Raw genomic sequence first — 11,314 nt, forward strand, 5'->3', positions numbered from 1 at the left:
ACATTATTCATCTTATTAAGGAACACTGGGGTGAATTTTTAAAAGCAAACAACTATGTAGTACAATAAACAATTCCTCTTAATGTATGTTTTATACTGCAGATCATGATATATCAGATTTGCTTAAAACAAAGAATGATGGGAAGGAATGCTACTCCTTCTTGGTAGCACTGCTCAATCATACTCAATGTTACTTCACGTCTCCTAAAGTTTCTTTTCATATACAAGAGACTCTTCTTTTCCTCTCTTTGCCAAGTAAATTCCAGAAGAATAAACTAGCCATGCTCACTTCAGCTTCTCCCTCTCTGTCTGGGAACTGGCAAAGCTTCACAAATCATGCTCTGCTTCTCTACGATGTAAGGTAGTACAAGGGCCCACCTCAATGTCGGAAGGCCAGCCCAATTCTGGAGATAGATATTAGGAAACCCACTTGCCCACAGATATTAATCATATTCTCTTAAATACCTGCTTGATTAGTAATAGAAATGATTTCCTGGATCTCTATATACTGCTCTTTGGTCTTTTTTCTCAGCTGGTTGAGAATTGGGGGAATTAAGAGGGAATGTGATGTATTGGATCTCTTTATAACTGAATGAAAAGATTATTTGATTCTTCTCTTCACACATTCGTTCAGCCAGTTCAATCATTTATTCAACACACATATACTGAGGGCCGCCTATGATGCAGATACATTGCTTAGCAGAGTATTCTGCACATCACTGGCACTCAGCAATCTCTTTTGAACTGGCTTATTCTCACCTGGTCTCCAGTGCTGAAGGCAAGAACGAGAAGCAATTCCTTATCGCATGTACTCTTAACGTAATGCTGGGTTCCAGTGGGGAAAAATATCACATCTCCAATGTGAACGCTGAACTCTATGGTACACTGAGCATTGATAATGCCCACCTAAGGTGGGGAAAAAACGATGCTGAGGGCTTTCCTGGTGGCGCAGTGGTTGAGAGTCCGCCTGCCGATGCAGGGGACACGGGTTCGTGCCCCAGTCTGGGAAGATCCCACATGCCGCGGAGAGGCTAGGCCCGTGAGCCATGGCCGTTGAGTCTGTGTGTCTGGAGCCTGTGCTCCGCAATGGGAGAGGCCACAACAGTGAGAGGCCCGCGTACCGCAAAAAAAAACAAAAAAAAAACTATGCTGAAGTTAAGCAAATAAAATCAAATATTCATTAAGGCTAAGTATTCATAGTGAAGAACAGATGGATAAAAGCATATGGTTATAAAGGGACTTCGCAGAGAGGGTAAATAGCAGAAAAGAGGAAATCCTGCACATTAACTCTCCTGTTTCTGAGACAAAATCCCACAAAAATTAAAAGATGCTCTATTTAAAGTAAATGTCCCTCAAAATGCATTAGTGAATTCAATAGTGTAGAACATCATGCAAAAAGAGCATTAATCACCATGTTCTAATTAAGGGTTATCAATGACACTCCCTAATTAGGCAGAGGATTTAAATTGCAGTGTTTTACCACCTCTACAACCGCCTTTCTACTTGCTTGGGAAAATTCAGCCTTCTGGGAGAGCAGCATCCTAATGGTCTTTTAAAAAAGAGTTCGAGACTAAATGTGCACACAAACGCACACAGATGAGCACAAAGCACACCAAAAATAAAATCTGATCCTTGAAATTAAATCTGTGGAAGATTACAATGCCCTTTTCCAATTTATTAGAGCTTTCACTTCTAAAAACATAAAACTTTTGCTATGGGTGACATAAAAGGTGAATTTCAGTCTGTTCTGATTCTTTCTGTCAAGACTGATTCAGGTACAAGCTAGAGAAGCCCATTTTACCTGTAGATCTCCCCAGGAGCCCTGTAGTAACATGCTACTTCGTGTGGTTTTTCCGAAGAATCAAAGGGGGTGATGTTAATAACTTCACCAAGATGACAAGTATGCGTCAGAAGGATCCTGGATAAATGGGGATATATGGCCACCCTGCTGGCGCTCCACATCTCCCCACCCCTCCCACTCATCTTACACTGAGAGGCAAACAGCCAATTTCACAGTCCCCAAAGTAGAGCACATTAAATGCTTGCATTACCTGAGAATGCAAAACTCTGAACATGTAAGCAGGTATTCCAGCCCCTCACCATCAGTGATAAACCTCTTTATCAGTTCTGAAATGTTCTTAGCCCCTTCTCATGCTAAGAGCAAACTTGGAAGTTACCTAGCAGGACCTGCATGGTATCCTCTGTGGAAATGGCCCAGAAAGCCATTGGCACAGAGTCCTATTATGTTACCAACAACTGAACCAAAACAAAGAAATACCTCCTGTTTGCTTCTTTCTGCACTGAAAAGGAAAGTTCAAAAAAAACCTGTTCACAGAGGAATTACCTTTGCACATCCACTTATTACATATCCCATTTCATTTGCATTAAAATGAAAATGTGGCTGTCTTAATCCATTGTTATAAATCTTGAGTGTACTCAAAGTGAGGGCATTTTTGTGCTTGAGAAAGAAAAAGAAAAATGAAATCCAGTTATTTAGCCAACATTCAACTCAGCAACTTAACAATTCATATAATCATAATAATAACTAATATTTATGAAGCCCTCACTGAGAACATGCAATTTTTTATGTTCTTTACATTTATTATGTCACTTGTCCTTTATAATAATCTTATAAGGTTGCCATCAACCTTATGAGATGAAATTAAATTCTAGGTTGGTTGAGTATACTAGGGTCACCCAGTGGCAGAACTGGGATTTGAATCAGGGAATTTGATGCCACAGCTGTGCTCTTAGTCATTAAGCAATATAGCCAGTTGAGCATTTAAAACAAATGAAAATGAAAAGAGAAATCTCACGAGCATCCAGTCTCTGTTAATGTAACCACCCACACCAAGAAGTTAAGCTCCCAAATTCACAATGAGGCCTCAATCAATAGTTTGCATTGATCAAATCAACCAGTGTTTGACTAGCTCTTTCCTTTTCCTTTGTCTAGAAAAATGATGAATCCAATCTAAATCTCATATTTCATCCATTTTAATAATGATTAAATAATAATAATTAAATAAATAATGTTTTAATAATTTCAAAACATTTTTCTCAATTACCCGATTCGGGAATTCACTAAAATTTTTTTCATTGTTGTTTAGTTCACTTCTGTTTTTCCAATATTGTGCCAATTGTATTATTCCTCCTGGAAATTGATATTCTTTTGAACCTGAATCAGATGAAGTTTAAAAAACAAAATAAGATAAAACTACTTCAAAATGGTACTACAAAAGGAGAGTCAAATGCAGTTCTAGTAAGGTACATAGCCCTTCTATAGTCACAGAAAGTTTATGTGGTAGGAATTGCCAATACCACATCCTATGTTCCCCCAAGATATTGATCTGATACTGTCAGATACTATCCTAACTTCCCAAACTCTCTTGAAATTTCTAACACAGAGTGACCTCTTTAAGACAGACATTCAAGTCAGGGGACCTGGCTGGAAAACGTGAGAGTCATCCTAAATACCAATCCCTACCTCTCCCCTCAATCCGTCAATGAAGCCCTGTCAGTCCTGCGTCTCTAAATTCTCTGCTTCTCAACAATTCTTTCCCTCTCACATAGTGCAGGCCGCCATCAATCCCTACTGGAGGGACTGCAGGAGCCCCCTGACTCATCACCCTGCCTCTCACCTGGCCACTTCCAATTATTCTCCACAATCCAGCTGGATTGGTCATCACTTCAAAAAACAAAACTAACACCAACTCAAAAAGATATATGCACCCCATGTTCATCGCAGCATTATTTACAATAGCCAAGATACGGAAACAACCTAAGTGCCCAAGCTCACAGATACAGAGAACAGAGTGGTAGCTGCCAGTGGTGGGGGTGGGGGTGGGTGAAATGGTTGAAGGAAGTCAAGAGACACAAACTTCCAGTTACAAAATAAACACATCATGGGCATGTAATGTGGAGCAAGGCGGCTATAGTTAGTAATACTGTATTGCATACTTTAAAGTTGCTAAGATCTTGTAAGTTCCCGTGACAAGGAAAAAATCTGTAACTATGTATAGTGACGGATGTTAACTAGACTTATTGTGGTGATCATTTCACAAAATATACAAATATTGAATCATTGTGTTGTATACCTGAAACTAACATAGTGTTGTATGTCAATTATACCTCAATAAAATAAAATAATTAAAAACCTCATTGTGTCACTCTCCTATTTAAAGCCCCTTAATTGCTACATGATTGGCCTCTCCTCTCTCATAAGCCTCTTCTCCTACAGCATCCCCCAGCCCCAGCACACCCTCCTCACACTCTGAATTTTTTTTCCACATTCTCTTTTGTTTCCAGGCCTTTTCTCACATTTCCTACTCTGTTGAGAAATGTGTCTTTTCAAACTTCTCTTGACTGTGACCCACTGTAAAAAACACATTACATCTCAATCCAATACACCTATATAATCATATATATAAATACTTAACTAAAAAGGCTTCACAAAATAACATACTATACCTTTCAGGTCATACAGTTATCTCCACACAAGGCTATCTGGAGACTGTGAGTAATCAGCTTTGACAACCAGTTCTGCCAAGCTGGGAGGAAGACTGACCGCCTCATCCTCTTTTTGCTTATGGAATGTTCTAATGAAACTAATTCCACCTTCAGGCTGAAACACATAAGAGACCATATAAGGTATTTGTGAAACATTCTACAAATTTTAACAATAGAAGGGGCGGTAGCTGAGGATAGGGCAGCATTGGCACCAGTGTGGTTTTCAGTGGCCCAGTCAAAAGAGTTGACCTCGATTAGCCTAAGACTTGTGATCTTTATGAAAATCTTCCAAGTATTCAATGTATGGGCATTAGTATTTTATGGTCAATATAAACACCTGCAAAAATATACACTGGTTCCCATGCTTACCAACACTCTCACTAATGACTCATTTCTTCTACTTCTCCCTATAACATTAGAGCAGGATCTGCTGCAAGATAAATCTCAAAATCTTACTATTTAGATTCCTAAATTTACCACAAAACTCCTTCCAGGTACCACTCACGGGCCATCACCAATTCTGATCACCCGTTTGCACTGTCAGCACCCACATCTGACCCTCTCTACCCAGCATTATCAGCAATCCCTCCAGTGATAGTATAACTACTGAAAGAGATCAGAAAGAGAAAAGCAGCCGTTCCTCAGGAAAACTGTGGGAACCTCTGCATTAGATTCAGAAAACACAATTACATTATCTGTAGCGAAGTTATCCCTGGATGAGCAAATGGCTTTTCAGAGATGAAAATTATAGTAATTTTTATTAACTATATCGTAACCTTTCTACCAATTCACTATACAGTAGCTTCCAGCAGGCCTTCGTCAGGGAAAATAAAGAGCAATTCAACTTCAGTGCTCTTGAGCCCATTACCCCAATGTCACTTTGTTGACTGCTACCTTAGAAACCTGAATATTCATGCCCTCTTTGTACCCTCATGGGATTTGCTCTCAGCAGTGGTACAGACCTCAAGTGACCTGGAAGCAATGCCCTCAGGTATAGAAAAAATTATATCATCAGCTTCCAGGGTTCGAAGTTCATGATGTGTAGAAAAGAAGAGCAAGAAAAGCAGTCTTCACTCCCCACATTCTCTATCCAGTGTACTGTGTTTTTAGGGAAGAAGTTCACTTGGCCAGCTGTAACACTGTACGTGGTAACGACAGCACCATCAACCGCCCCAATCCATGCTGTCCCCTGAAACATAAACGGAAGAACTCATCCAACACTACTTCAGAGCAATGCTCCTCAACCCTTTTTCATTACCTCCCTTCTAAGGTACCGTGACTTTTTTTTCTAATCACCACGCTATGAAATGTTAACACTACAGAGGTACTATAGATCTGTATACTGTATACACATACTGCTCATGTACTACATGTACATCTATGCTTTATACATAAAAAGAGTAATATTTTTACCCTGCTAACAACCAGTTTTTGCCCCCTTTTGGGCAATACCACCCCCACTGAGCATTTAGAGCTCTAAGTTCATGCTAGTTTGATAGTCTGAAAAGACTGCAGGCACATGTGTACGCACATGCATGTGTGTGCTTGCATGTGTTTCTGTGTGTATGCATACAGAGGCGTATGTATTTTCCAGATAAGAAAAAGTCTGCATATAATTTTGATAATAATAATAGTAATAACAGAGTGCTTTACTGTGTGTCCAGGTATTCTTCTAAGAAGGATTTACTCTCATATAGATAAAGCTCTAATCTCTCTTCTTGCTGTAAATTCTAAAATCAAGTGAATTGTCCAAGTATAAAAAAGGAGTTTTATTAACAACAACAGAAATATGTCACACACAAAAAACTGGCTGATCTATTAATAAGATCATCAGGGTAAGACCGAACTCTGAAAGTTCTATGAGAGCTTAGTCACTACAGCTTCCCCAGGGTCTGGAATACAGAAGCCATAAATACATTTCAGAATTAATGGCTTATTTGAAATTCAAGTAAGCACACTAATTTCACTTCCAAAGAATTCTGAAAGGTCTAAACCACAAAAGGGCATCCAACTGGCTGATCTCAGAGACTCCAGGCTGAACATCAGCAAACCAGTTTGTTATTACAGTCACTGCTTTATTCCTTACAGGGAAGCTGTAGTTTCTTTGATCATTAGATCACAGCTACCAGTTTTAGCTTTGGCTCAAAGGATGGAACAGTGGGGATTTCCCTGGTGGCACAGTGGTTGAGAATCCGCCTGCCAATGCAGGCGACACAGGTTCGATCCCCGGTCCAGGAAGATCCCACAGGCCACAGAGCAACTAAGCCCGTGCACCACAACTACTGAGCCTGCGCTCTAGAGCCCAAGAGCCACAACTACTGAAGCCCGTGCGCCTAGAGCCCGTGTTCCGCAACAAGAGAAGCCACCATTATGAGAAGCCCGTGCACCACAACGAAGAGTAACACCCCCTCGCCGCAACTAGAGGAAGCCCGCGCACAGCAACGAAGATCCAACACAGCCATAAATAAATAAATAAATAAATAAATTTATACATAAAAAAAAGATGGAACAGCGATCTTAGCTTAACAATGTATGAAAAATGATTTCATACTGAAGAAAGAAGTTCAAAGTGATGCCAAGAATAATTAAAACAAACAGGTTAATGCTTCAAGGCACTGATAACTAATCTAATTGAGTACACAGCCAAAGCCTGGATGTGGTCTACCACTTATTTAAGTAGGTTTTGCAACAACCTAAATAATAGCCTGAGGACACACAGTACAAATGCTTAAGGGCAGAAAGTGGGCAAACTGGTGATACCTGTACAAGATAGCCGTGTTCGGAGGCCATAGCTTTTTATTCTCAGGGTCCCCAGAGTCATCTGTGAGCTCTGACTGTTCAAGCTGCTGCCAAAGGCGTCTTCTTCAATGCTGAGATACTCTTCGGCATTGTTCCTGTACCAGGCCCACTGGATTGCACCACCGGGGAACTCAAACACCTGAAAAGCCATAAGCAAATCATCAGCATGGAGGCCACCTCCTGAGGAACATGAGGCCACCATGGCCTATGGGGTAAGCGGGAAGCACAAGGGAAAAGGCAAGGTGGTGTGGCGAGTACTGGAGCCCCCAAAAGGAAGAGAAAGAATAGGTCTGCAAGACTCCGGGAGACAACGTGGTACATGCAGTGCTATCAGTCTCTGTTTGACATAAAAAAGAACACCTGTCTTGGCAAGAGAACAGGGCTGTCCTGCACTTCTCCCCTCCAGCCAAACATAGAACTATCTACTAAAGAAAAATTCTGCCTGGAGCCAATATCCACCCAACTTTCCCCCTTCTCTATCCCTCACTTCCTTTCCTCCAAACAGCCCACAGCTGCTTCCTTCCAATGAAGAGAGAACAAAGCTTAGAAAACAAGCAATGGAAACTTTGTTCTGGAATCACCATTTATAATAGGTGATTCTTTTTCCTAATATGTGTGATCCATACGTTGGATTTAGGTAAATGATTAAGAAACCTGAATTTTGGATCAACACCCTTTTGCACCATGGGAATTGCTGTTTGCAGAGGCTGGGCTCCAGGTTCTGAATGGGGCTGAGAGTTGTTAACATAAACCAAGGAGAGAATCAGGACTCCAGATGCAGTGGTAATGGTGCAGGCCAAGAGACACACCAGGAAAATGCTCATCAGTGACCACTGCCTCTTCTTTTCCTAGGAGAAATTATGAAGCCATTATTCTCTACTCTTGATGCATGAGAAATATTGCCTCCTTTCTCAATTTGGTTTATTTTCTCTTTATTTAAAAAAATGCATTTGTGGGATAAACATACTGAGTAAAATACTACATGTGGGGCTTCCCTGGTGGCGCAGTGGTTGAGAGTCTGCCTGCTAATGCAGGGGACACGGGTTCGAGCCCTGGTCTGGGAGGATCCCGCATGCCGCAGAGCGACTAGGCCCATGAGCCACAAGTACTGAGGCTACACGTCTGGAGCCTGTGCTCCCCAACAAGAGAGGCCGCGATAGTGAGAGGCCCGCGCACCGCGATGAAGAGTGGCCCCCACTTGCCACAACTAGAGAAAGCCCTCGCACAGAAACGAAGACCCAACACAGCAAAAATTAATAAATTAATTAATTAAAAAAAAAGAATAAGGTTTTTGAATGCAGAGAATGTGCTTTAAAAAAAATACTACATGTGTAAATAAATACACACATACGTACACTCACAGTATGGTCAGGCCCCATAAGACAGCTGCTCTCTTGCTCCCTGTACACCCCCTGCCCCCCTCCCCAGCCCTGCCTCATGCTTACTTATGCACATGATTGCCTTCCCTCCTAAGTGGAAAGTTTAATCAGTAACCACCTGCCTGATCGCTGCCCCCCACAGCCACCTTCGCTAACCATTGTTCTAGCCCTGGGACCAGACCAGCTCCAGTATGTTCAGTCATCAACAGGAAACCACGGCACTTGCGTTGGATGCTAACCCAGAGAGCTGTGCGGAGATGTGTTCCACAGTCCCCCTGGCAACCAAGGAGCCCTTTTGATGTCATGCCCCCTATAATTGATAGCCTCTTCCTCCCCTATGCAGGGAAGATTGCTGTCTTGTCCTGCCTGCCTGCCCGTACACGGTGGGTGTCACTCCAGGACCTCGGCCTCTGACTTGTAAGATTCTGTGTCCGGTGAATCACTGATGTCTCTGCCGCTGACTCAGGCTCTCTCTTCAGTCTAGCAGCTGGGCAAGTGCAAGGACTGCAGGCTGCGGGGCACAGCCCCACACTCACACACACCCCGTATACCCAGATGACATCCACATAAACAAGGATAAAAATAAAAATACAAGGAGCTGGGGCACAGAATAATACTAGAAAATTAAGTACCCAGTTAAGTTTGTATATGAAATGCATTCCAAGTCAGTCAGTTAGCCCCTATTTACCAGTTTCTTCACCTGAAAATCAAAGAGGTTATAAGTGGTATTTTCTAAGAACTTTTTGGTTCCAGAATGTACAAATGCATTTACATGTACAGCTACATGCATGGGAATAAGCAACATATCAGTAGTCAATGGGCCTGACAGGTCTCTGTCTCTCTCTCCCCCTCCCTCCTTCATTAAATAGCTTCATTAAATTCCCTTCCTCCTGTGTATTACCTAAATGAGCTTCCAAGTCACCACTCATCTCCAAGTCACAATATTTCCATGTATTTCTATGTTACTATTTCCTGGTTTCATATCACAAATATATGCTATAAACAGCAGTATCATTTCTGAGTTACAATCCACACTACTGAAAGCTGCCAAGAAAATACACACCCTAACCTTTGGACCAATTTGCCCTCACTCCTCTGACCGGTAAAATGACCTTTATAAGCAATGATGTCCAGGACTCCTTTTCCACTGGTCTTTCTCCCTGAGCAAGCAAATATTTGATCACTAATAATTCTAAGAGACATTCTTACTTTAACATTCTTAAATATTCAAAAGAACACAAATAACAAATGTTGGTGAGGATGTGGAGAAAAGGGAAGGTTGGTGGGAATGTAAACTGGTGCAGCCACTGTGGAAGTATGGAGGTTTCTCAAAAAAACTAGAGATATAACTACCATATGACCTGGCAATTCTACTCCTAGGTACATAATAATAATTTAAAAAAACACTTATCAAAGAGGTACATGCACCCCAGTGTTCACAGCAGCATTATTTACAATTTCCAAGATATGGAAGTGTCCATCAACAGATGAATGGATAAAGAAGAGGTGGTATATATACAATGGAATACTGCTCAACCATAAGAAGGAATAAAATGTTGCCATTTGTAGCAACATGGTTGGACTTGGAGGGCATTATTGCTAAGTGAAATAAGTCTGACAAAGACAAATACTGTATGATATCACTTATATGTAGAATCTAAAAAATACAATAAACTAGTCAACATAACAAAAAAGAAGCAGACTCACAGATATAGAGAACAAACTAGTGGTTACCAGTGTGGGGGGGGAGGGGCAAGGTAGGGTGGGGCAGTGGGAGGTACAAACTATTGGGTGTAAGATAGACTACAAGGATGTACTGTACAATACAGGGAATATAGCCAATATTTTGTAATAACTAAATGGAGAGTAATCTTTAAAAACTGTATAAAAATTTTAAAAATTATCAATTCTTAAATGGTATATTTTGTATAACATAATCATTTACCAACATATTCAATTTAACATTGTATAAGGGTAATATATTGAACAATAAACAATTCATTAATGCCATGAACAACAATTCATAGAAAGCTGGGCCATTAAATAGCTAAAGGAGTTAAGAGTTTTTGAGAGATGGCAAGTCAGGAGATATTCACAGCAGGAGATGCTACCTTTCTGAAGAAGGTCACTTGAAGCGAGCTGGTCTAAAGAGGGACTGTTTCCTGAGCTCTGCATAAAGGTTATGGGGGGAACTAATCTCAAGACTTAAGTCCCCATTTACATTCTTACCATTCTGGATATGGTATTCATCTTCCCCCCAGACACAATATTCTGCTTTGCATCTTCATGCATTTCAAATGCTAAGTTGTCCATTGGCATAGATGGGCAAGCAATTCACTGAAAAAGAAAAACGGGGGAGGGATGTAGCTTTAGCAAATGGAGAGATCCCTGAGAGGAGAAGAATGATAATTCTTAAGGCAGGAAGTGCTTATATAGAGTTGAAAGTTAAGGAAATGAAACAAGGAAGTTGTTTCTTAAACAATAATCTCAGTTGAAAAAAAAAAAAACCGTTGAAAGCATTGCCAAATTAGAGACCAACAAAACACTTCTTTTGGTCCCCAACTCTTTGCTCACTGATAGCACATACACAGATAATAACAACAATAGCTAACTAACATTTATTTCCTCCCT

This window comes from Monodon monoceros, unplaced genomic scaffold, assembly GCF_005190385.1.
Source record: "Monodon monoceros isolate NGI ecotype Baffin Bay Population unplaced genomic scaffold, NGI_Narwhal_1 Super_Scaffold_1, whole genome shotgun sequence".
Taxonomy (NCBI): Eukaryota; Metazoa; Chordata; class Mammalia; order Artiodactyla; family Monodontidae; genus Monodon; species Monodon monoceros.